A 26,970-nucleotide genomic window follows, 5' to 3' on the forward strand; every position below is an offset into this window, starting at 1 on the left:
CTAAAATGCCCTCTCACCAGGCCTCTACTGGCAAGGCAGTGTATTTGGGGGAAGCCTTCAGCCAAAAAACACAAGCCAATGCACGAACGAATGCAGAACAATGTGGTTGTGTGTGTACATGCGAACGCTTGTGTATTGTTCAGGCTCTGTGGTATCAAAAGCAATAAGTTGTTACAACAGCCAGCAAAAGTTACTTTGATCAAGACACCGAATCTCTCCCTCATCTAGGGATGTCATAATTAAATTAACTCCCACCACTATCCATCAACCACCCCCCATCCTAGCCCCACCCCAAAAGATTACCGAATTCCTGTCCATGAGGTCATTGGAAATATCAGAGTGGCCAGACACTCATCCCTAAATGTATAGGGGTAACGGGTAGTCATGGTGACAGAAATTTCCAAAAATAAACAGATTACTTGATTACCTGTGCCCAGAAACATGTAAACAATACAACCGGATCAATACAAAATATATTTCACTGTCAGAAGAGTGTGAATACCTATCATCAAGGGAATACCACTGTTTTATCTCCCCTTGTGGTGTATTTCCTCTTTTGGATGTATTCTGGGAAAATACCAATCTATATTCTACTCATCTTTCCTTTATATCATCAATCTCCACATTAGCAAATTGGCCGATTTAAGAGGGATATATAAGACACTAATTTGTGTGCATCATTCAGTGTCATTATCTACATTGGATTTTGGCAGCAGGTATAAGACGCTGACTGGAAAATACTTGATAAAAATACAATTACCTCTGTGCCACCCCCACAAAACTCTGCTAATGTGAAAACAGTCACAGAGGATATTACGACTTAAGCTTGTTGATACTTACATTCTACTGAATGTATCATTTAGAAGGATAAATGAAGGATGGAAAAAAAAGACTTAAAGTAAAGATGCCAGCAGCTTATGGAAACTGAAAACTTCTCTCTTGGATGGAGATGTGTGATTTTTATCAGGTACTAATGGAAAAACTACATTTCCTGAGCATTGTGGTTCTTTGAAAAAACAAGACTGTAGGCGGATTTTAGTCATAGATATACTTAGTTAAATGAGCTTATAATTACCAAATTATAGGTGTATACCATTGCACCTGGTATTTTGACATTAAACAAGATGCTATCAATGCCGGCTAATCTCCTCCCTTGGATAATTTATTTATGAATCACATAGATTTCACTGATGCTGGTTATGAAAGGGGTAATAGTATTTTGTTACAGCAAAGTTTATTTAATGTGTTTTGCAGCTGTGATATCCTAGGTCATCAAAATAGAAAAATAATAATGCTTAAATGAGCTTTCAAACCATAAGAGTTCTGCCTCATTTAATATAGTATGGTATCTCTTCTGTCACATGTTTACAACGAGGTTAAGGAAACACGTTTTTGCAAAGTATGGATATTCAGCCCCACGGTTCTGTTTCTAAAGAACACATGACTAAATGAGAAGAATGTCATCCATAAGTTGGGGATGTGTGAAGGGGGAAAAGGGGAGGGGTGTCTTTTTTTGCCACTCTGAAGATGGCAGCATTCTTGGGGTGGCAATCATCCAGGGCATATATGCCAGTGCTGACAAAGGTCTGGGGTGTGTGTGATAATGTATGTGTGTGTGTGTGTGTTGGGTTGTCACTGATCCCTCAGAAGGCTAAATTTACCCAGGAGTGATGGGGACAGGTGGATTCAGCTGGGACAGAGGGGTAGGGGTTTGGGGGGGTGGGGGGGGTTTCGTTGGAAAGTACTAGACCTGGTTTCAGTTCAGATGCAGATAGAGATTGGGGGCAAACACACAACCCAAATCGGGGGTTTTCTATTCAAAGCCAGCTGGTCTGGCTTTATCACATGCAGGACATTTATTTTAGGCAGTTTGTGGGTATTTTTTTGTTTTCTGTTTGCCAACTATCTCTTTTGTTTTACTTTCTTTTTTTAAATTTTTGAACTATTTGATTGAGCCGGGCCTCAGCTGGTGCTGCAGGGTGTAACTTCCTGGGGAAGCAGAGAAAAACGGCACGGGTGAGTTTTCACAGTACACCTATTCCCTTCCTTTTTCCCCCTCTCTTCTCTCTCTCTCCGTCAGGATTTCAAACCAGACTCCGTGGGTCATGACATGTTTAACAGATTAAGCCTTAATGTTGATATTTGAGCCTCTTATTCTGAAATGTTCTGAGATTTATTTTGAAGTGTTGTTGCCTAATTGTTTCATTATAGCCTTCCTGGATTTAGTGAATGATGTCTTTGTCATGTAGCCTAATACAGGAATGGCTATACCAGTGTGAACAAGGCCAAAAGATACATTTAATTGGTGTTTACTTTGAGTTTTCCTTGCACCTGACAAAGTAGAAAGACACCAGGGACGCTCTACCGCTGAAGGAGGAGTCATGTCCCAGCTGTTGCCAATCATCTCTGTTGAGCACTTGGGGAAAAGCTGATTGAGGCACCTGGAACTGTGTGTGTGTTTAAGTTTTAAAAGTCTACATTTTTATTTCTCCAAGGCAAGACAAATGGTTTGAGTCGCTAAAGTGGAACTTTATATCGTGTTGTTTCTCTGTTTCTAATTCTTCACAGTCAGTTTAGGTTACTGGTACTTTCAAGGGTAATTGCTTAGAACATCTGATTGCACAGACTGGAATTATCAGTGAGAGAAAAGAGCATGGCCATAACGTGCTGTTTGCTTTAAAAATGACTCACTCCCTCAAGATAGCTACCTAAGTGGCAAATACACATTTCAGTAGCAATATGTGTCACAGAGTTTGATGTTTAAGTAAGACATACTGGGCAAACTTTTGAGACGAAGGAGAAATCTTTGACATATAAAAGGAACTGAAAGTGTTTTGTTCTCAACCAAATGGTTTAGCAGGACACATAAGAGAGGGTCTCTCGTGCAGGGCACTTGTCCCAAAACAACCTAATGGAATTTCATTCTAAGGCAAAGGCTTTGTTTGATTTAAATGAGCGGTGAATGACTTTATCTGATATTTTCCTTCAACTTTTGATCTGACTGTAGCTTTTGGATGAAATAAGAGAAGCAGTAATATTATTCCTGAATTTGATATCCTCGTTTAAAATATGTGTCATACTTAATTTTCCATCCAATATGTTTATTGTAATATCTGCACCCACAATGGCAGTTAACACTAATAATGCAAGCCAAAATATTTTGACACTGTAATCAGATAAAAGCAAAATGAAATGAGGAAATTGCCAATTAAAAAAATATACAATTAGATGTAATTAGTCACTACAGTACAAGGCTTTTTGTTGTGCACTTATGTCCCTTGTTTCATACCTGGGGGAGTTATTGTCCTCTTGCTATTAACCCAAAGAGGCAGGACCTGAGAAACTTTGACCCAGTTTACAGGAACTGCTCAGTCCACACTTATTAGCTTTTCTGCCCCTGAATTCCACTGCTTTGATGGTCAGCGGAGTTGAGGAAACACGTTGTTTTCTTTCTCTGTAGGGTGGCGAGCGCTCTTACGCAGTTGCCTCTCTGCCTTTGAAACTCACCTCATCCTGTCATTTTACCTTCACACTCTGCTATTAGTTGCATTGTCGCTCTTCTTTACGTAGTATGAATAGTAGGGAGGTGTTTGTTTATCCTCACTGGTGATGTCTGAAATGTAAATACAGGTGACATTTAATTTTATTAAAAGTTATATTGATGACAAAAACTGAAACTTGCTGAAATGTGTCATAAAAGACAAAAAGACTTGTGGTTCCTGCTTGTTCCAGCTTGTTTAGTTCAGTGGAATGTTATTTAATGCAGATATGCTTTTTGAGATTTTGACTGGTGTTCTTGTGTAAATAAACAGGAAGGTTGAGATACAGTGTAGAAGTAATTAGTTGTTTGTTTATTCTGTAAGGGCCGCTGACAGAAAGCAGGGTAGTAGTTAGTTTCCATGGTTATTTGGTAGGTACCACTGATCCAGATGTTCTTGAGGTACTGAAGTTATGTTACTGTAGAAAGGGCATTTCATTTTTAAACAAATTATCACTGAACCAAGAACTATTACACATATGGAAGCAGTTTGATTTGCAACGGCATGGAAAGTACAAGTATCTTTGTTTCACTGTAATGGCTTACAGTAACTGCATAGTAATTTTGCTCCTGTTTTTCCTTTCATTCTCTTCTATCTTTTTTATTATTTAATTTTGGAAGATTTCCAACAGCGGTCCGACCTCCTGTATGAAAACTCTCTTTCCATCTACCCCCCTGAGCACTGTCAAGGCCAGAAAACAGTATGATGCTCCGCTGCCACTACACAACGCCTGTGTGCCGGGGCCGCCTAAATCTACAAAACACGAGAGCTGGCGCGAGGCAGCTCTTTTGATCTGCAGCTAATCTCAGTTGCCTGCCTCCCCTCTGATCATGTCTGAATAAGAATGAGTCGGGGGTGATCCTGGAGGCACAAAGAGCTTTAGACGCTGCCGCTCGTCTGTCGAGATCCACTGTGTAACACGGGCCTGTGCCGATGGTCGCTAGGCTTCGCTATCACACATCAGAGCTGGGGAAGCCTCATTTAGACACACATTATATTCCGCTCCACTTGCTTTTCTTCACAGTGAGATGCTATTAGCTGCTTGTTGAGAGTGTGGGAGAAGTTGCATAGCCATGCTGAGTGATCTTTAATTGTCAAAGGAATTGGCTAAGGTCAACAGCTACAGGAGGGACTTCTGCTGTGTAATGGTTACTATGGGAATTGTAAACAGCGATGTAGGCTTTGGCGCTATAGCTGACCGTATTACAACATACAGGTTAGGCCTTTATCACTCAAACACATCATCTGTAAAGTAGTGATCAAAAAAGTAAATTAATAAACTTTGTGACCTACACAGATTGTTATGTTATCTAAACACTGAAATCAATAATACGATCAACTTCTGATCAAATGTCTAATAAAGAGATGTAATTATAAAATATGCAGTCTTGTCACATTAATATAAACACAGGTTGTTTGATGACTTTCAACAATATGTAACTGCAAACCAAAATTTTGCCGAATTCAAGTTTGTAACATTTCTTAATTCATGTCATCTATACTTTCACATGTTGATCATGGAACTTCAGATATGAGATCTTTTTCCACTGCTGCATATTTAACACTAATAATGTTTCACACACAGCTTTTACACCACTTCAGGAAACACCGGTGTGCACCCTTTGAACAGAGACAAAAAAAAATGTAACATTGGCATCTCGCCTTTATGGGCACAATTAGAGAAAGGGCAGCGAGAACAATGAATTACTGTGCCTGTGTTGGAGCAGTTCAGGGAATTACTTTCCACCCATTCAAAAGGAGGAAAAATCATTAGCAGAAAGTGAGTTTCTTTTTTTCCCTCTCACATGAAGTAATCTAGTACAGACAAAAAGAACTTTTGAGCCCCTGATATACAAACAGAATTTATGGCAATTACACTTACTACAGCATGGAGTAGAGACAAGAAGAGGAAGAGAGAAGTGTCAGGGATTAGAATTAAAACTAATTTAAAATGTTTGTATGTGTGATAATGGGGACTAATATTTAATTCTGTTAAAATAAAATTACTTTCCTTGAATGTTTAGATGAGTCCTCTAAATGAAAATAATATTATGTTAACCAGAAAATTGGAATAATGTTGGGTTAAAAATTATTGGTTGAACTTTGTATGGGGATACCTCCAGTTAACCCATGCGATAAACCAGTTTATTCTGTCCTGAGAAGGGTGCAGAGCTCCCCTGCAGACAGCACATTTAATTACACAGCAGTGTTCAAACGCACCTCTATAGGCACAATGTGCTTTTCATTCTGTACGTGGCAGACAGGGTTTTGCATTCATGACATACATAACATGAAAGTATTTTGACTGTAAGATCAGTACACAGTCTTGACAGTTTCATCAAGTTAATTGTGCAGAGTGCAGAAAATCAATATATATCAAGCCTGAATAATCAAATAATATATTAATCAACAATTGCTCTTTCCTCTAAACATCCAAATGTTTTTGGACGTTTTTCTACAGAAATGATTTATTATCATTTATAAAATTAAACCAAGGGGTGCTATTGTCTTGTCTTTGAAAAATATTTTGATAAGGGCCACAGTTTCATATAGATTACAAATTAACAAATCAATCATCATTTGAATACTTGAGGTCAGTGCATCTCATGTGTCTTGACCGTCAAAAGTTTCATATATCCAGCACAAACATTGGTGTAAATCTCAAGGCAGGCAGCATTATAAATGTGCGTGTGTTTGCGTGTGTGTCCATATCTATATATACACACACTGTATACATGTTAGGATCATAAAGTGAAGAAGCAACAGGTCTGATCAACAGCTCGCCCAGCGGCACTGTGTCTCAGCCAGTCAGCGCAGTCACAGGACCATGGGGCTTTTCCTATGATGTAACTGGAGCATCAGGCAGAACAAAGGGAGAGCTTGTTGTTCAGCTTGTGCCTCATCCATAATGCATAAAAGGTGTACAGACAGAATCCTGTTGGTTAAACACGACACATGCAAATCACCAGTGCTGTCTCATGTTTGACACTGCTCGGTAAGGGGTCGTTATGTGGCCATTACAGTTTCAGAGGCCGTCTGACTTTGTTATTATTGCGTTGAAGTCTGTTTTGTGTGGTGCGATCCATCAGGGTACTGTTCTGAAACTGGACTGTAAGGACAAGGAAGTGTATGAAATGGTACAGTGAATTTCATGCTAGCCAGACAGAGTTAATGGCCAAACCACACAGAAATACTGTGTTATTGAAATTAACGCTCTGTGTGGTTTCATTGAAAAATGAGTCATACCATTATGGAACACAGCATCTAATGATAAATAGACAGAACATTTTTTCATTTTCTTACAGAAAAAAAAAATGCAGCTGACCAAAGCTGTAAAACATTAGTTAGTTAGTTAGTTTTATATTGTTTTATATGTATTTATTACATTATAAGATTATAAGCGTGTATACACGACATATTATAGTAAAGGTAATTACAACTACAGTTTGAACATACTACTTTCTTTCAGTGGTAAAATTATCAAGGTAATATTGCCTGCAAGCTAATTTTAGGAAAGGGAATGACATCTTTATATTACAAAAGCTCATTTGAGTGTACAAATAAACACTCTCCCAGGATCATGAATTTCTTAGTTTTATATATTTTGTAATAAGAGGACATATGATTTCAGTTAATTAAAAGTGATTCTCTCACCTTTGCTCCCCTAATTATACCATACAGTGGTACAATTCCCGTGACTGTAATTACTGATGATATTGCCCTCTGAGTTTCATTATAAACCTTATTAATAAGGAGCTCCAAATCATGTGTAATATAATGCTTTGGATGACTTACACAGACCAAACGCAGATCGGTGGGGAAATGTTTCAAAGTGTGAGATGGCTTCTAATACAGGTAGATGTTCAGATCTTCAGGCTGATGAAGTCCTTTAAAATATGGACATAATCTGTTAACATGAACAAAGAATGGATGTAAAAAGGCGAGGTTTAAAATTGTGCTCATTTTTTGTAAATATTAGTGAAATCACACATCTGCAATATTACACACATGCATGCTACTTACATCTATATCACTCTAACATAATTTATCAGACTGACACTAGCCTTTAAAAATATTAAACAGACCAGTTATCTAGCACTATTGTAATATTATATTTATGAATCAAAGACTATTAAAACTATTCATTCCTTTTTGCTACATATTTCTTCAGTAAAGGCAAAAATGAGGCCTTAACTAATTAAATATGTGCCACACAATCTAATGATGAATCTCAATTAAATATCAGCATGATTTAGCGAGACTTCAGTCTCAAATTATTGACGTTGAAACTGCCCTTCAAACACCCATATCCGTCTAACTGTAAGACATATAGGTAAAGAGAAAGACAGACACAAACACCTACATGCGCATACAGTACACTTGTGCAGAAGTAAGATCTATAGATCTCCAGCTGAGCCTATGAGTTAAATTGGCCTGCAGGTCTTGCTGTGCTGCCTGTGAAGAGTTTGGTCGTCACATCATGTAGCATCAACCTAGTGTCAAAACACCAAATGTCTCTCAAATTCATTAGGGAATGAACACAGAAAGAATGACGGAAAGCAGTAAATACCACATAAGGCTGGAAGCATCTTCAGACATATCTGACATACAACGGATACTTCATGTGTTTTGCTTCTGTAATAGCTGGCTAATTCTCAGGAGCAGTGAGGCAGAGTGCTTGACAACATCATCTAGTGTGACAGGCAGATTGTGTTTTCACGTGAGCATGATCGACAACAGATTGCACTGAGCCCGGGCTGTTCCTGTTTGCCCTGGAAATGTGTTTGTGTTTATCTTCTGCTTGAGAGAGGCATTCCTTTCTTTCTGCCTCCGTTACAAAAAAAAAAAAACACACATTTTCAGGCGAGCTGTTCTGCATGTGTGTGTGTGTGTGTGACACATGCTGTGAAGTGACTGCCAGAAAGAGGCTTAAGAAACAGTCCAAGCAAGATCAATATCAGCAAACCGCACTTATGTGTTTGACTTAACATCCAGTCGCAGTTTCCCCGTTCTCTTTTTATGCACGGCTGATGCCAAACCTCACAAAAATTGCATTTGCCCAAAAGCCTAAAGTGTGTGTATACACACTGTGACATATTTGAAATTACATAATTGTTTTGGCAAACTGTTGATTTTTCCTCACCAGGTTTCGATGAGACTGTCAACCTACTCTTGAACACACACACACACCTAAATACACAAGTTCAGGATTGCATGTTTTAAGAGTAGGAGGGAGGGACAATGGTTAATGAGTTAGGCAGGAAAAGTTTCAGATGGCAAGAAACTAATAATGCAGTTAGTTTTAATTAAGGAGAAAATACTTTGGCTCAAGATAACACAAATGCCACAACCTACAGTATTCAACCTACAACACACCTGTCTTGTTTGCACACTCCTGTGTGTTATGTATCTAACTCTAAATTTATCAGCTGTAAAAAGCATAATGTGAAACACTCTGAACGACACAATACAATGTAATAATAATCTGGCTATAATGTTCTGAGCTGTTTCTACCATTTAGATTTAGCCAAGGCCCCCACTCGGCACTCTCAAGAGCAAAATATACAGTAGGTCTTCCCTACTTTGCATTATTAGCATAGAATGAGGCTGTTAGTATGCCTTCACTATAAGTTTATCCCTGTAGACGAGTCAGACAGTCATTTATGAATATTCATGAGTCAGTGTTTGCCTCGTTTAATGATTTTTCACCATTCAAATATATTCAATCCACCTCCCCCCATTTATTTCTCCCTATTTTATATGGCTATTACACACACACAAACATAGATGTTAACATGGATCCTGCACACTGTGTGCAAGGTGAATGCACATAAATGCAAACAATTAGCATTTCACTTGCGGGTTCACCTTCCCTTCTCCTCCTTACGTTTCCCTATGTTATTTCTCTTTCCAGGTGCCAACCAAAGACAACCTCAAGCCTTGTGAGCACTGAAAGGACCGAATCACTGACAGACAGCATAGAAAGCTACAAGACTGCAATACGGCAGACGAAGGAACATTGAATGTATGTACAATCGCGCAGGCACCAATAGTCGTCCATATGTCATTGACAGATTTAAGGCAGATGCCAGTAGCACACACTAAATGGTCTGAACGGAGGAAATTATGTCTGTTGAGGGTGTCATGTCTGCACACTCAATGTTTCATACACTCTGATATCTGATGCCATTGATATCTGCCATGTTGCATTTATGAACCCTATGTCTAACAGACTGCACCTTATTGATTATTATGGAGGTCTGGGGGCCAGAGGAAATGCTATTAAAGATTAAAGGGTCAGGTGATGTGAAGGTGGTATCCCGAGTCATCAGACACCAGCAGCTTCAGTTACAAACTGTAATGTCCACCCGTCAGGCAGATTAGCCAGCTTGATTTATTTATTAACTGATTTCATGTCCCACCATTTACTCCTCTGACTGACTGGCTGCATACAGAACATAGTTTATGCTTCACAGGTGAACTTCAAAGGGAGGAAAGATTAGGGCGCTGCTTGGTGTCCACTTACACTTTATACAGTCTATAGTAACAAGCGTGCACAGCAAAGCTATGAGCTAATACTTATTTGACTGCATTAAGACAAAAAAGGCTATTTGGTTTATTGGAATATCAGGCTGAAGTGGATATTTCAACACAACAAATACAATGAGGTGAGGATATGATTGACAGCTCAACAGAAGTGAAACACTGTTTTCATCCAGACAAGGAAATTGCTAAGTGTAAAACTGTGCGTTTAGCTGTTTGGAATGGAAATGGTAAGGATTATTTGTATAAAACTTTGACCTTCTAAAATGACACTAATCAAACCCTGTAATTAGTATATCTTCTTTTTATGAGAATGGAGTGATGAGAACTCAAGTGTGAGGCCTGATGGTGTATTAGAACAGGCTTCATTCAAGACAACCAAATCTCTAAACTGACACAGCACCCGTATAATGTTAGTATAATAGAGCTGCAGTATTACAAGGCCTATCTGGGATACATCTCTGTACATAAAGCCATTGCACTGCCTGTCTGACTCTTATCTGAAGTGGCAAACTTGCTGTTCTAATTGTTATCTTCACACTAATAGAGAGGATGTTTTGAAATCATTTGGTTGGATGGATAAAGGCTTGGTAATTCCCCATGCTTACTGTCTGTGTCAGGGCTTATCTGTTGGAGATAGCTGGGTCCTGGAGAATGATTGGTGGCATGCAGGAGGTGGAAAGTTTGCAATGACTGAAAGAGGAGGCAGCGTTCATGCTGAGAGAAATGTACTGAGAACTGAATGACGATATTATTTAAAGGTTACTGAGCCAGATTTATGAGTCAATCTTACATTTTATTGTCATCACATTGCAATAAGTGTATTATGACATCCAATCTAGTAATGAGTCTAAAATTCCCTTAGACAATGGTGGGGTGAGATAATCTAATTTAGTCCTCACTGGAGTAAATTTAGTAACTTGCCTTTTTCTGTCTTTTCCAAGATATTCAGTGTCTATAAAAATTCCCTGAAACAAGTAAAGCTGTGGATTTTTCGAAATGTCCTGTCAGTTAAGTTTTAGCATGATGTGACATGCATGAAACAACAAACTGAATCTGCCACAACAACAAAAAACATCAACTTTGGCAGCTCGGATTTAGCTTTCTAAACTCAGCTGCCGATGCTTAACGCGCTCTCCGTTGGTTCATTAGTTAAAGCACACATTCCCCATCATCTTCCTCTAGTAGTCCTCTCTGAGCAGTTAATTGTGCGTCCACTCTATCGGGGCTGGCGCGATAATAAAGCATTAGGAGCCGTGCCTCTTTCATTAGGAGTTAGGAAATGTGAGCCCGCCCCTTTTCAGGAGTCAAAAAAAAAAGAAAAGAAAAAAAAATCGATTATTTCTCCTTGTACTGAGAGAGGAGAGGGTTTAGGGAAAGACTCGGTCAGGATTGTGGGAAGGAACAGAAACAGCCTCTCAACATCACCATCAAGCTCCAGACGTCCAGCAGTATACCAGCACCACCTCCACCTCCACCACCACCACCGCCGCCACACAGCTCCACCGGGTCTCTCTCTCCGCTCACACCGGCACCACGCTGAGAGACCAGGCGAAGCGTCCTCACCGCCTCCTGAGCAGACACTGTCCGATCAGACAGGGAGAGAGAAAGAGAGAGAAGGAGAGAGAGAGACAGAGAGAGAGAGAGAGAGAGAGAGAGCGAGAGAGAGAGAGAGAGAGAGAGGAGAGAGAGAGAGAGATTGTAGTTCTCGATGACATTATAGAGACTCCTACCGCGCACTGTAGGTTACTTTTTTCCCTCCCGGCGACGTCCTCTGCTAAATTGCGCTCCTGGATTTTAAGTGCGTCTTGGCGAAGTCCGTCTTCATCAGGCAGCGGCTTCAACATCCCATCAGTCGGCCGGACCAAACAACCGGCGGACCGCTTGCTCCTATCTCACACTTCAGCCGGACAAGATTTCATGCGAAATAAAGTAAGTACGGCGCTCACACTATTCGCCACTCACTCGCAAACATCCGCACGACAAGTTGCATCATTTGATCTTTATATTTAATCTTCCGGAGGGAAACTTGAGGGTCTATTTTGATGCGCGCTGCCTCCTCAACAAAGTACAGTAACTACGTCTATTGATTTGTTGTGACCCTGATCGACTTATGCCGGTGACAACTTTGTCATATAATTACAAGCTGACATCAAATAGCTGTTTATGGTCTATTAGGAGAGTCAAGGTCTGTCTCGTGTTTTAGTGTTACTGCTGTGTCGACCTTGTGTAGCTTTATCATGTCCACATGCAGGCGCACAGTCCCAAAGCCACAGCTACTGAATAGACTGCCCTCCTTAATATAACATAATACGGAATGTTAGACTTTTCTGCGCTATGGGATGGCGTTTGAAAAGTTAGACATGGAGTTTAACACGCAGTGTTCAACTTATCCAATATACTAGTTAGTCAAATAATCGGATTAGAAATTTAGGAACTCAGTTAAGAAAATAGAAAATCATAAAAATACATCCAGCTGAGAAGTTTTTAAATATCACAGAATTTGTTAGATTAAAACAACAAAATGTAGGAAGACCCACTACACTTCAGACAGTCTTTCTTTGGATGTGTGCTACTTTAAAACCATTAGTTAAACATACTGAACTAAGGTGCACTGATGAACCATAACTCTTTGTCACTTTAGATTAAACCAGAATAACCTGGCTGTGTTCATAAATATATTGGGAAAGATGTGTACAATTAAACATTTTTAAACAGCAATACAGATGGGACACAGTTTATCGCACCTATTTGAATGTTAATTCATGCAGACCGGAGTCACAGTGATAACTGTTCTGTAAATCAGTGTTTCAGAGATGATTTGTCAAGTTCAGGCTGAATTATAATTTCTTCTCTGAGAATTGTTTAAACTTATTTCACTACAGCGAGCATGATTTATTTATATGGTGAGTTTAGTTTAGTCTCCTGTGGCAGTTGAACCTGTTGCAGTGAGAGGATTAATAATGACACCGTAATTAACCTGTGGCAACTTTCACAGGCTGCAGATTTAGAAATAAAATTGTATTTATTTGTTTTAAACTAGAAGTCTGGATATCAGGCCTACTGATGAAATGTGAATATGAACTACGAAGCCTTGTAGCCTACGTTTTAAAATTGCCACAGCACTCTTCGTTTAATTTAGACCAGTGATACAACTGACTAGACTGTTTGCATTTAATTCATGCTCATTGATATGAGCATAAAAATGTAGCTTTATACCCGTATTTATGTGAATTAGTTTTTGTTAAACAGAAATTTTACCACTTAGATAAATAAAAAGGTGAAATGACCATGTCCATTTTAAACCTAAAAATGCTGTTAAATTAGAGATAGTTGAAGTTTCTCAAAATTGACAATACTGATAATATAGTCACAGCACAATTTGAGATCTACAAGCACTATTAAATTTGAAATACAGTATATTTGTGAGAAATTTTGAAGGCACTCAGCAAACGTAGATTTTTTTAAGTGATAAAGTGTTGCTGTCTGCTACAGCATATTAACCTTATTTGTGACTCTGTGAAAAGTGTACTGAACACACTCAGTAATTTAGCTTGATTACATTTCACAGTTTGTTCCATTTGAAAAAAAATAAGATACCGTCTCCATAACATACGTATATACAACAATTGAGATACATTTAAAAATTTCAGATGATGTAGTGTACGGTGCATTGTCACACTACTTTTCTAATCCCTTATGCTGTTTTGTATGAGTTGTTTACTCATGAAAAAAACATTTAAAAATGTTTTAGTCTATAAAAAGATTTTACACATCCCTTCTCTCTTTTGCCCATCGTCAATGAAGTTGTTCTGTGTGGCCTGTCTGGCCTATTGCTCTCTTGGGATTTAGCGTTAGGTTAATCCGCTCAGAGGAAGGTGAGCGCTCGCATGTGGACCCACGATTACACACAGAGGACTCTGTCAGCCAAGCTCTGTAATCTCAGAGACCCTGTACAAACACACACACAAACATGCACGCACGCACGTATGCAGTCGCAGACAAACACACACACACATGCATAGACAAAAGCATGGTCTGTATCCTTTTTCTCTATGTCTTTCTGTTATGCACACACACACACACACACACATGCACACACCGACACCCACACTATCTGGCCAGCGCTACTTTTGTTTCTCTTATTCTCTTAAGCCCTCTCCCTCTTGACAAATCATTTGGGATTTTGGGCGCTGATTCACAAAACCAACAGTGACAACACACTCTTACCCTTCTCACAGAGAGGGATTAGAAGGTCACGTGTCCCTGTGATTGGCCAGGGCATTGAGCCGATTGTCAGGGCACTTTACTGTACACCAGGGGCTCAGTAAAGCTTTAGTTAAGTTAAGGGAAGGGACACTTTGTGTGCCATGGTCAGGGTTTTGCCATGTGTTTTATAAAAGCGGTCAGACAAAATCAGCATAGGAGGGACTGTTGCTAATATCTTTAATAATAAATGTCTAATATAATGTCTATAAATGTGTGAATACTTGGTTTTACTGGCAGGCTGTGACAAGGCATGACCAGAAAGAGAGAATTAGCCTCAGAGTGCTGTAAAATGTAAGCTATCTAGCTTGTATCTTAAAAAAAGAAGGGGTAAAGTATACCACAGTGCTGCCTCAGAGCATAGATATTTAATACTGTACAAAAGGCACATTTCAAGATTCCCTCCTTATGGAAAACCAGATCTATGAAAACATTATTCTTAATGGAAACATCAGAAGCATTTATGTTTAAGCAAATAATTTAATAGCCCCTTTTGCTATGCTTTAAAGTTTTTTTTCACTAATGGTTTCAAATATTTTGGAAGGGGTTTGCAGAGTTTGCTCAGTTAAACATCAGTAAAACACTCATTTGCAGATTGCAGGTTGGCAAGATCTGGAGGTAGATATTGAAGGACTGTAATTGGACTTCTTGCCCTTTGGCTCAAACGAGAAGGTAATATAAGAGTCAATTGTAGGGAGTCATATTTACCTCATATATAGAGAGAATATAATATCTTAAACCGTCAAGAGACATCCTTGTATATCCTTTAAAAAATGCAATATATTTTGGTTTAGTACTCTCAAATAAATGTTACACAGGGCACCTAAAATCCAAATGTGATACAATAAAGATCTCTTTTAAGCAAATTTATCTGACTCAAATAGTGTGAACATGTTACGCCACTTGAACTTTTTTTTCTTGCCTGTTTATAAGCAGATGAAAATACTTACGTTTTATAATAACTCAAGGGCTTGTTGTATTCTTGTTTGTTGCACAAGGCAGGTGCTCCCTCTTTCGCTACATGAGAGGAAATGTCCTCTTTTTTTGCTTTTTACACATTTTTATAGTACTAATGAAAAGCTTCAGCCTCGACCTCACCGTGTATTTATTTACTCATTTTAAACAGATCTCACTTTCATTCTCCTATTCTGCAAGTTAGAAATATTTATCCAAATGTTTCTTTGCCTTAGGAGCACTGTCTGTATATCTTCATAAGAGCTGCAATTACTTGCAAAACTAAATAATAATCTAAAGTAAATAACACAGTCCTTGAATGGTTTATAGTGGATTTAATGCATATATTTGAATATGTCCTGGTTTTTGCATAATGATGCAAAGTCTTCTACTGTCTCTATCTAGTAATTAGCAGTGACGTTCAGCAACTTTCTCTGTACGCTGTAAGTGGATAGGGGGGTATGGGGTTTGTTCACTGGGGTGTTAAAGATCACAGAGGAATATATCAGCCGGAATATATCAGCCTTTGATGTTTAATTGTATTGTAAAACACACTTTAGAATATTTCTGCATAAAGTAGACTTCTGGCTGTGCTGTGATTTGTGTTTTCTGTTTCTTTGTGTGTTTGTCAGTATGTGCTGTGTGTCTGGGAGGTGTGTGTGTGTTTGTGTTTGTGTGTCTGTTTGCGCATCGGAATGTTTGTGCTTTTGTGGGGGGTTTTTTTTGTCTCGAGTTTTGTGAGGTTGTTGCTGGTGTATATTCAAATGAAAATGCGTGTATTTCTTTTTCTCCTTTATTCTCACACTGAAGAGGGGTAGGATTTGATGTCTGGGATGATGGAGCAGTCTGGAAAACAGTGTCAGTGTGAGGGCTGAAAAGGCAAACTGAGAAGACAGATGCACAGAAAAAACAGGGAGACACACACACTCTCACACACACACACAGAAACTGTAGATAGAAATTTATTTGAGCTGAGATGAGTTAAGAGCAGAAAGACAAAATATTTAGCCTCCGATCAGGTATCCTTTATCATAGGGTGATGCTGTCGTGATGTCATGCTTAACACACTGATCTAGATGAACAGGATATCCTGCCTTCTTCTTCCTGTTTCCTGCTCGGCCTGTTGGTCATTATGGCAGCAGCTGCCTGCTGGGTGGTCTGTGCTCAGCAGTTCTGACCACACAATCATATCGTCAGCTGCAGCCCACCTAAAGAGACACCCAAAACACCTCGCCATACTTGAGGCCTGCTCCCTGAAATATTTGGACAGGGAGAGAGTCCTGGGAGGCAAGAAGGCTGGAGGAGTGCAGGGAGCAGAGGACTTTGAATGATAAGACAAAGAAAAACATTTAAAGTAGAACAAGGGTTGTATTTCTTTGTCTAAACATTGAATAGTTCAGTTCAGGCTGAATGTCTCAGCATCAAGACTTAAATGTTGAAATGAGAGTTAAATGGTAGTTAACATGTTCATAAATTAGTTAATTAACTTCCCCAACAGTCACTCAGACACTTACTTTAGCTGCCTTCCTGTGAGATTTTTCATTTTTATTCAGTAACTGTGTAACAGACAGAATCCAGGCAACATAGTCTATAATACCAGATACAGTGTAAATCTGTAATACCTGCTCAGCATCCAGGATTAACTGGGAATCCTTTTTAAGTGAGTTTTAGGAGTTAGTTTGAGGGAGAAATGTTTGCTGTCCATGTGCATAAACCTGGCGACGGAAAGCATGTTTCATGATAAAACACAGTAACTGACCTGTGAATGGTGAGGGGCAACTTTTTAACCCTCTAATATATTTTCAGAGAGAACCCCCCCCTCTCTTCACCATCTCCCTTTGGTGTGGCACACATTTGGACTACACCCAATGGCAAAAAAAAAGAAAAGAGGTGTAGAGAAGGAGAGAGAGTGAGAAAAAAAAAGTAGAAATATTTTCCAGTGGCTGTAATTTATCTTTGTCACGACGGCAACATAGCCGAGTCATTCTGCAACATAGTCCGGTGAGACGCACAGAGGTAGCTCTGTGCCTTGGCCTCACACAAGCTCACATCCATCTGAAACCCCTGCTCACTCGGCTGCCACAATCTGCGCCGCTGCCGCCACTGCTCCCCATCCACGCTGCTGGTGAGCGTCACACTGCTATCGGGTATTTTTAGCAGATCTTGTGTTCACACATGCATTCAGAGGAATGAGGACTAAAATTTTACCCAGTCAGGCTTTTGTGTGATGTTGCTCTTATACAGTGAAACAGTGTCAAACTAAATTTTCGATACTAGACAGCATGATTGCTACATCTATCTCTTTTACTGCTTTAAGGAAGAATATTACCGTCTTAAATGTGATACTTATTTTTCACCATAGAGTCAGAGATACAGTATCTTGGCGAAGTCTGTAACGTCGGTTCGCTGTTCAACTCCGAGGGGACGGCGCTGTTGAAAATGCTGTTAACACCGTCTAAGTCGAGAAAAAGCTATATAAGAATCCACGCTCAGTGCTCTCCCTCTTCCGTAGAGCACACAGCTTAACCAGCCAGTGTCCTGCCAAAGTCCACACCAGTGTTCCTTTCCACTGTCATCTGTGCCATTCCCACACCAAAGGCCAGCCTGTAAAAGAATGCGCAGCACAGGACTGTCTCAAACGCTTACATTACTCAGCTGACCAAAAAGAGTCAGGAGACAGCCGGACAAAGAAAGACATGTAGAAAAAGAAAAAGGGAGCTGCTAGAAGAAATTCAAAAAAGAATTTGATCAACATGCTTTATTTCTTCGAGCATGTTCAAACTTTTCAGCTAAAGTGAATTTGAAATAAAACTTAATAACACACAATAACATACAGTAATATGAAGTGCCCTGAGGGCGTAGATGGGTGAAGCAACACTCCCCCCCTTCTCCACCCCCACACACACCCCTTTTCTCTCTCTCTGTCAATTTTTCTTTTTTTTTTCTTTTTTTTTTTTTTTTCGGCCCGACTCCTTCTGCCCCGTGATGTATGGCTTTTTCCTACAGTGGCTCTTCCAAAGTGCAGCTCGTGATGTCATTAATTTTATTCATACTTTATGGATGCTCTGTCTGGAAAAAAACGAGAGAAAAGGGAGAGGAACGATGTGAGGAGAGAGGGAGGAAGATAGAGAGAAAGAGAGAGGTCTAGAGAGGCAGAGTGAGGGAGAAAGAGAGAGAGAGAGAGAGAGAGAGAGGAGAAGAGATGGTGTTGCGGAAGGAGATTTTCAGTGCAGTTGCATGTATAATGAATGAGGGGGCACTTTGTTTGAAACTCCAGCCCGGCGCTTCACTTCAAGGTTTGCTGGGCAGAGTGGGGCCTTGTGATCTCAAACCAGCCACTCTCTTTATCCTGCCAATAGATGCTTTCACCTGGCACTGTGGTTCGACCCAGTGGAAAAACAAATAACCTTGTGTGTGTGTGTGTGTGTGTGTATAGGAGAAACACAGAGAGAGGGAGAGAGAGAGAGAGTACTGACAATGGAACAAGGGTTGGGTGGAAAGGGTGAGGAGCGGGTGAGAGAGGAAAGAGGTGAGTTTGTATAACAGCAGCAGCGCAATGACGCCCAGACGATACTGAGGAGAATACTGGCACCCAGCCCACACTTCCTAAATAGTGCTCTCTACAGAAATAGCTCAGCCTTGATATTGACTTTTGTCTGCTGGATGTATGTGTGTGTGTGTGTGTGTGTGTGTGTGTGTGTGTGTGTGTGTGTGTGTGTGTGTATACATCTGAGCATGCTCAATAGAAAGACAGAGATGGTTTCATGGTATAGTAAGGTTTTTTTAGTAGTCGTTAATTTTTTGTATGCAGGACATTGTGCGGTATGGATGGATATTTTTCTGCTCCTGGTATGTGTTTGTGTGTGAGCATTAATGTGTGTGAGCAAGGCAGTGAGCCGCCTTTATTATTTGGGATAAAAATGGCCTCCGTCTTATTTTTGGCCCTGTGCTGGACTCATGATTTTATAAATAGCCGAGGAAGTGCGGGGGATACCTGTCGTGGCTCCAGCCTCCCTACAGCAGAGTCCCAGTGCCTCCACGTCACATCCATCCACTGCCGGCCCACTCCGAGCAGCCCCCTCAGGGGCCAAGCAAACAGGATGGGACTCAAATTAAGGGTGTGAGAAAATCAGTCTCTGTAGTAAAATACAAAAGGGCTCGCAGTTCAGTAAGAGAAGCCTTTGCTGACACTGTCAGATTTCGTAAAACATTCAAGAAAACCACAAGTTAATTTCTTTTCACAAACACAGAGCACAGTATGAGGCTTTCAGAGGAGTGTCAAGATGGCAACACAATAGAACGTCCTCAAAATGAGAACTGTGTTTTTGCGACGATCTATTAGTGTAAGGTCATAGGGTAGTTTTCTCTCCTGTCTGCCATCTGTATGCCGAAGTGTCTTGTTAATTTAATTTCTACATCTCAGGCATATGCCATGCGAACAGCACTGAGAGTGTTAACTTTCTCTCTTTGCCTCGGTGGTGTACACTGTTTCCCTCACATTCTGCTCTCACTTTCTTACAGGATGATCTGGCTCCACATTTCTGAGAGTAATGAGAATTTTGGAATGACTCTCACACTCAATAAAAGAAAGAATGTGTGAACAAACTATTGGTTTACTGATAATGATGTTGTTAGACTTGGGTGTGGAATGGATTTATTTTGTTGTTTACACTTTACAATATAACAGTTATCTATTCATGAAAAGATCCAGATTGTCCAGGGTCAAACTAATTTTTAATAGTTAGATGGTTATTTGGCTTCATTTTCCTCCATCGAACCATCTTCTTATTTGGTCTTGAATCCGCATTATCACCCTCAGATGCTCTTTTATCTGTTTAACTGTCATCCAGCACAAATGTTTGAATCTGTCTTGTAGAAAGTGAAAAGTCAGCACGCGTAAAAAGCCTGTAATTCTATTAAACATGAGCATCATCCCTGCTGTATCTGAGCCAGAGATATTGTCCACCATTTAAATGAGTGGCACTCTGCATCTTGGCCCCTCATAATAGGGGCCCCATAATCATATTAAGAGTGGGACAGAGAAAGAGAAATGTAGAGAGAGAGATAGAGAGGGAGAAATCTTTGAAAATCATTAATGCCCTTGGTATCTCTACACAGTGAAAGAGAAATCATTCCTTTTTTTCGAATGTGCTCCCCCCCCCCCCCCCCCCTTTCTCTGTGAAGGGAATTGTGCTGCCTGTTATTAATGTGCTTTTGACAGCTTAATTTGATAAGCGGGCTACTTGTTAAAGAAGCCTTGAATTGTTCTCATAGAAAGAACACGCTTTTTTTTCCCCTCCCATGTTCTTCAAAATGCTGCCGCACAGTCTGTCGATGACCCAGTTCTGAGAGATGGTCGAAAACAAGGAAGAGCAGTGCAAAATCCACAGGGAGAAGGAAGGAGAGAAGGCAAGAGAGTAGTGGGAGAGGGAGAGAAAGATAGAGTGAGAAAGGATACTATAAGTAAGAAGGGCACTTGTGGGAAGTTAACTCAAATACTTTTCTTTTTTTTCTCTCTCTCTCTCTCTCTCCCTCTCGCCTCCTCCTCACTCTTCCTCCTCCTGCACTGAGCAGCCTACCTTCTTGGGCTCCTCTTCCCTGTAGCCTAATCGGAAGAGAAACGCTGGGAACGATAACAGGGATTAGCTTCCAATGCTCGCCAGCTCCCCTTGGTTAAGTACACGTGTAATGAGTTGTTTATTTGGGATAATGCACAGTAGGCGCAGCAGAAGCCCAGAGCTGCCCTCACCCCCCCCCCCCCCCTCCCCCTTCACATAGATACACACAATAGAAATATGAACATAACACTTACAGTTATGCAGCAATGTACAGACGGCATATGCAGTGTGAACAATGACGTACGCAGGTATGTGCAAGTACATACATTCACACACTCAACCCTCCTACAAACACACCCACCCATACAAATTCCCACACACAGCTGTGATGCAGGTCACTTGCTGTGCAGGGTTTTACAGAGGAAGAAAAACGGGGAGTTTGGATTTGGAGGGGAGGGTTAAGAGTGTGTGTGTGTGTGTGTGTGTGTGTGGGTAGGGGGGGCTAACGTTCTCAGGCCTTCCCTGGGTCATAAGGCCGGGGAATTTTTCTCAGGGTGAAGAGAAGGGGAAGAAATTGAGTGATATGAGAAAAAATGAAGTGAAGGAACCAAGACAAGGAAAAGGGATATGTTGTGCCCACTAGTCTGTGTGTGTGTCCAATAGTCTTGTGTGTGTGCGCACCAAGTTTGTGTGTGTGTGTGTGTGTGTGTGTGTGTGTGTGTGTGTGTGTATGTACATGAAGTGGAAAAAGCTGTTGCCTTGTGGAGGGGACGTGCTCTGCTATCATTAGCTGGGGGGGGAGTAGGAGGGGGCAGGCGAGGTTATGTGAACGGTGCAGCTGTGCTCGCAGCAGAGGGATTTGAGTGGAGGGGGGGAACTCCAGGCAGCCAGGTCCTTCACTGAACCACCAGCTCGCAATGCAGAGGAGAAAAGAAGAGAAAAATTCAACCAAGCAGCAGGGCTTGTGAACCAAGCACAACTCGCCGCCACCCCCTCTGTCCGCCGTCCCTCCATCCCCCACTCCTTCACTCCTCCGCTCCTCCACTCCGGCCCTTTACTTCCCAAATAGGAAAAATAAATAAATAACGATTGATGCTTGATGGCAAAGATAAGAGTGCGAGAGAAAGGAAGAGGAAGAAAAAAGAATGTCATGATTTATATATACAGTGTAGGCTACGCTTCTCTGTCGACCATTTGTGGTTTTACTTTCCATTTTCGTCTCTGATTTCGGTCAAAACAGTTCTCACTTTCTAATAATAATGATAATAATAATAACAATTTTTATATTCAAACAACTGAATTAGAAATAGGGAACCATTGTTCAATTTTTCTTTCAGACTTTTTGTTCGGGGGGATTTCCCCATGACTTGACATACAATTCCAAAATCACTCAAATTTGTTTAAAGCTTCCTCCCCGCGCCTCTCTTATTTTGCTTGCTGAAAGAGTCGGAGCCCACGTAGCGAAGGATGGCACGGCAGACGAAGACCCAAACCTGCTTGTCAGCCCGTGTGATCAGTCGCAGTAGAGAAACAAGGCAGAGGTGGCTGAGAGACGACAGTACACAGAATGGCAACGGCGTACACTGCTAATGCATTCAACCTGCCACCATATCCAACAACAAGGCAAAATATCACACAACTCACTTCACAAGACGTTCCTACAACAACAACATCAACAATAACAGGCATACAAACGCATACACACACACGTAGACACATAGTCACACACAGGCGTGCACACATGCATAAATAACCACACACAGCATGTTAAAAATCAACCATGAGGAACACGAATTTGAAAGCAAACAAACAAGTCAGAATGTAAGCAACTTGTCTGAGACTTTGTAACATAGAAATAAATGAAAAACACCTTTAGTTTCATGAGAAAGGGAGCTAAATTGTTGTGGTGCACCAGACATTCGAATTTTGGTATGAAAAAGTAGTAAAAGTGACAAAAAAAAAAGAAGTTCCTGGCAGTTTTAGCTTAACTGTGAACTACGTCAAACACAATGGTGAGCGCTGAGCTAAAAATAGAGTGTGGTCAAACAGCAGTAGTGCTTTGGCGAGAGGGGTCATCTCCGTGTGATACAGTGGCCTTCACTGTAGCCACATATTGAGAGCAGAGGCACTCTGCCAAAGCTTGTAGCTTCACAGCAGTAATTTAATATTTGTTTGTCTCTATTATTTCATTCTCCACCTCTCTCTTTCTCCCTCTCTCTCTTGCTTATGGGGGTTAAGTAACAGTAAGCTTTATCAGATTACTGGGTCTGAGGTCTCTTTCAAACCTCTCTTTGCCATCTTGATTTTGTGCAGCTGTGCAGACTCTTTAATCATACGCTATCTTTTTTCTCTCGCCCTCCCCTCCTCTCCTCCCTTCTTCTCGTCCTCCCTCCTCCCTTAACATATGTTAATTGGCTGCTTTCTGTGACAAATTACGAGCGCTCGCTTTGATGAGGTCGGGTTGTGATGGTGCTGGGAGTGGAGTACAGTGGAACTGCCAGACCCTAACCAGTTCCCCCTTAACCACTCCAAAAAGGAGCGCGGCACCCAGCCGATGACTAATGAGAGGCTTGGACTGGGTCTGGCCCGGCTCTGGCCTTGGTGGGGCCACTCCCCTAAACAGAGGCTGATCTGTAGGTACCGTATGCTGCCACACGCCCTCCACACTCCATACAACCTTTCGCCTCACACACCCCACCACCAATGCTCCCCTGGGAACTGTAAAGCACTTCAACAGTAGAAGAGTATAAGCTATGTGCTGAAAAAGATTTATAATTTTCCCAACTTTGTACTCGCTATGTCTACTTTTCACTATAGAGAGTGGAAATGTTTTCAATAGATATTGCTTTTTGATTTTTTTTTCTCAAAAGTACCCAAATTTGATTTGAAACAAAGCACATGAGTAACATAAATTATAGATGCAGTGCATACAACTTCTGTCTCAAGTTTACATTGTGTGTGGGGGGCTGTGCATGTGTGTGTGTGTCTGTGGTGAGGAGACAGTGCCTGGAAACATTATACCAGCCTTGCTTAAACAAACACCAACAGTGGAACAATCTCTGTTTAATGATGCACAGCGTCAACAGGGAAACAATGCTCACCAATAATCAGCACAATCAGCTTGTGGTAAGCAGAAAAAAGAGGAGTGAACCTGACATCATCTCAGTGGAGTTTTTTTTTGTTGTTGTTTCCTTTTTAAATGTTTGGTGGGGTGGTGGAGAGTCTAAGTCTGACTCTTTCTCCCCTCAATCATGCTTCTTTTTGCTCAGTTTCTCTCTGTCTCTGTCTCTCTCTCTTTCTCTCTGTCACAATCCCCCTCTCTCCATACTCTACGATCTAGGTTACTCGGTTTCCTAGCAGAGCACAGGGACTGGAGAAAGAAAAAAAAAAAAAACAGAAGGTCGAATCTATGAAGGACATCCTTGTTGAAGTGTGCAACCTTCTACTTCTCTGCAAATTACCCACACGCTGTGCATAGACTCAAAGCAGAGCTGTGGCTCTCACTTCAGCTCAGCAAGGCTGCGACCATGACATGTAATTCTGTTGGACTGTCACAACCACAGGGAGAGGCAGTTTCGTTTAGAGTGTCATCTATTTAGAATTGAATAGTTTTTTTTATTTTTAAGTGTTAAATTTGTTACATCAACTCACACACACACACACACACACACACACACACACACACACACACACACCGCTGAAACTGAACACAAAGTTAAATACAGAATGATGTAAATTATGACAAGTGTCTGGTTTATTGATTTTTATCTACTTGAGACCCTCAACAAGATTATCTTTAATGTATCGACACTTTCGATGTTTGCTTGTTGTGGTTATGCCCTTAAAAATCATCACTTCGCGTAATTGTATTATTGTGGAATCCAAACTTGCTGATTAAGCGAGAAAAGGACAAATAGTGAATTCCACAACTTCCTCATAGATGTGCCAGTCCCAACATGCTGACTTAGTTACAACAAACACCCGTAAAAGGAAATCATTTTATTTACCTCTTCCCATCAGCAAGTATGCAAAGTAGATAACGACACATAAGCAAGCACACATTTCCATAAACCCACCGAGTTGACAGACACGCACAGATACACACCGGCTGAAATGGATGACAAAATGAAGCTTGTGAAGAAAAAGGAAGTGCGCCGGCACCTCGTGGTTGCATGAGGGTTAGCCATGTTAGCATTAGCCTGCGGGCCTTAATTGAGGCCAGGAGGGAGCATTTAATAATTGCTGTCAGAAGATCAAATTTAATTCTCCTCTCTTCACAGCCACCACTGCTGTAGGGTAGAGTGAAACAAATTGTCATCAGAGATTTCTAAATGAACAAAGCTTTTAATTAGGGTGATTAGAATGCTGTGGCAAAGAAAAAGAGTAAAGGCTGGGGGTGTGATGAAATCATCAGCGGATCGTCTTAACCGTGATGTCTGGTGTTGATACAGTGCAGGGTGGGGTGGGGTGAGAGGGTCGGGGCACGCGACTACTGGGAAGTTAGCTGTGTTTGAACATAAGTAAGTGTGTGGCCCATGCAGCACTGAACCCTTAGCCTCAGTTTCCAGCCTCTGACACACACATACGCACATGTACACACACTCTCTGCCCTTCTTCCCCCACTGGAGAACATTGCTAACATCCTGAGACATTGTCATACACGGCAGGGAACATAATTGGGTGAAAACCGTATGTCAGTGCTTTGTGTTCTTAGTGACATGACTCCCGGCTGTTCCTGTGGGGGCTGGCTACACTCATTGAAGGGTTTATACTGTAATTCCACTGCAATGGTAATTTTTCATTATATATAGTTTTTTTTTTGTTTGTTTGTTTTTTCTTTTTGCAGAATAGATAAGCAGGGGATGCCTATCTGTGCACATAGAGGTGCACTTGTGAGTGTGTGATCATTCATGTACCAGTGTGCGTTCATTTTCGGTTCCCATCCCACCTGGGTCCTGTGGTGCATCGGGCAACATGTGAAATGAGACAGTGGTTTACAGTCTCTGGAAAACATGACCTGCGGCAGAGCTTTGTAACTGACTTCACAATGACTGGAAAGCAAGAGAGAGACAGAGAGTGAGGGAGAGGGAAAGAGAGGAAGAAGTGAAAGAAATTGTGATAAAGCGAAACTTAAGCACAGTTATTTGTGTTTAAACATCAGATGTGTGTATCACCACAATCTGCACCACTTCCATATTCAAAACCATTTTAAAACCTCTCGTTTTTTTTCTCTTCTACTTAACTCCTCTCTCTATGTTTGCATCTTGTACTTCTATTAAGTTGATTTTTTTTTCTCTCTATCGTCTTCTTTATCTCCGCTTTATACTTGAGTGCGTCTATTGCCCCTCCTTATGCTCATGCCATGGAAAGACTGAATGCACTAAATGGTGATTCATTCCAGCCTTTCCGGGGCCTCTCCAAATTGTGGCTTGCCTTTGCTTCTGCTTTTTTCTTTTCTTCTCCTTTTTTCTGATACCATTTTTTCCACCTTGGCACAAGGGTATGTGTGTGGCGAATTTGTCATTGTGGTCTAAGTTTATTAATCACTCATTGCGATAAGCCACTGTCACAACAAAAAGCTGCTGACAATCGACCGGGAATGCCTCTTTAACCACAACAGCCAGTCTTTCTCCCTATCCCTGCCATTCTAGCTTTGCCTCGCGTTCACGTGTGCCCTCTTGCTCGTCTGCTTTTGGCCTAGCAGCTGCGGCTTTACAGCCCTTGGCCTCCTTTCAAAGAGGGGGTTGACGCATTGTGTCAAGTCATTTTGTCCTTGGGGAAGTCAGCAATGGGCTATGGAAAGATGGCTCTCACCTGTCTCCATACTGGCTCTGACGGATGGCTACCTGTCTCCATTGCGGCTCTGATGGCCCAAGGCCCCTGTTTGCTGGTGCTGAGTGAGACGTGCAGCTGCCCAAACGAAGGCAGGGCTCCATACTTTTCTACCTCCAGTTCTACCTGCATTAAAATTACCTGATATTACACTGGAGTTTTATGTACAATAAAATATCTAAATCTAAAAATATATACCTAACTAAATTATAGAAAACTTGATTATCTCAAAATCTGAAAGTGTTTTTATGTCCATGACAGGAAATTATATAGGTGAT

At 40.9% G+C, this 26,970-nt stretch overlaps 1 protein-coding gene across 12 annotated transcripts in view; it reads left to right on the top strand.

Moving 5' to 3' along the window:
- Positions 1 to 1,758: 1,758 nt before the first annotated feature.
- mef2cb (myocyte enhancer factor 2cb) overlaps positions 1,759 to 26,970 on the top strand; it is a 75,955-nt gene continuing 50,743 nt past the window's right edge. For 5 of the 12 annotated variants that reach the window (XM_067607910.1, XM_067607937.1, XM_067607928.1 and 2 more), the window contains exons 1-2: positions 1,759 to 2,016; positions 9,454 to 9,564. The gene's annotated coding sequence lies outside the window, so the exon portion shown is untranslated. Of the gene's footprint in view, positions 2,017 to 9,453; positions 9,565 to 11,874; positions 12,015 to 26,970 lie in introns of those variants that run through there. The other 7 variants (XM_067607955.1, XM_067607987.1, XM_067607965.1 and 4 more) reach the window with 3 other exon arrangements.

The sequence above is a fragment of the Thunnus thynnus genome, chromosome 2 (genome assembly GCF_963924715.1).
Source record: "Thunnus thynnus chromosome 2, fThuThy2.1, whole genome shotgun sequence".
Lineage (NCBI taxonomy): Eukaryota > Metazoa > Chordata > Actinopteri > Scombriformes > Scombridae > Thunnus > Thunnus thynnus.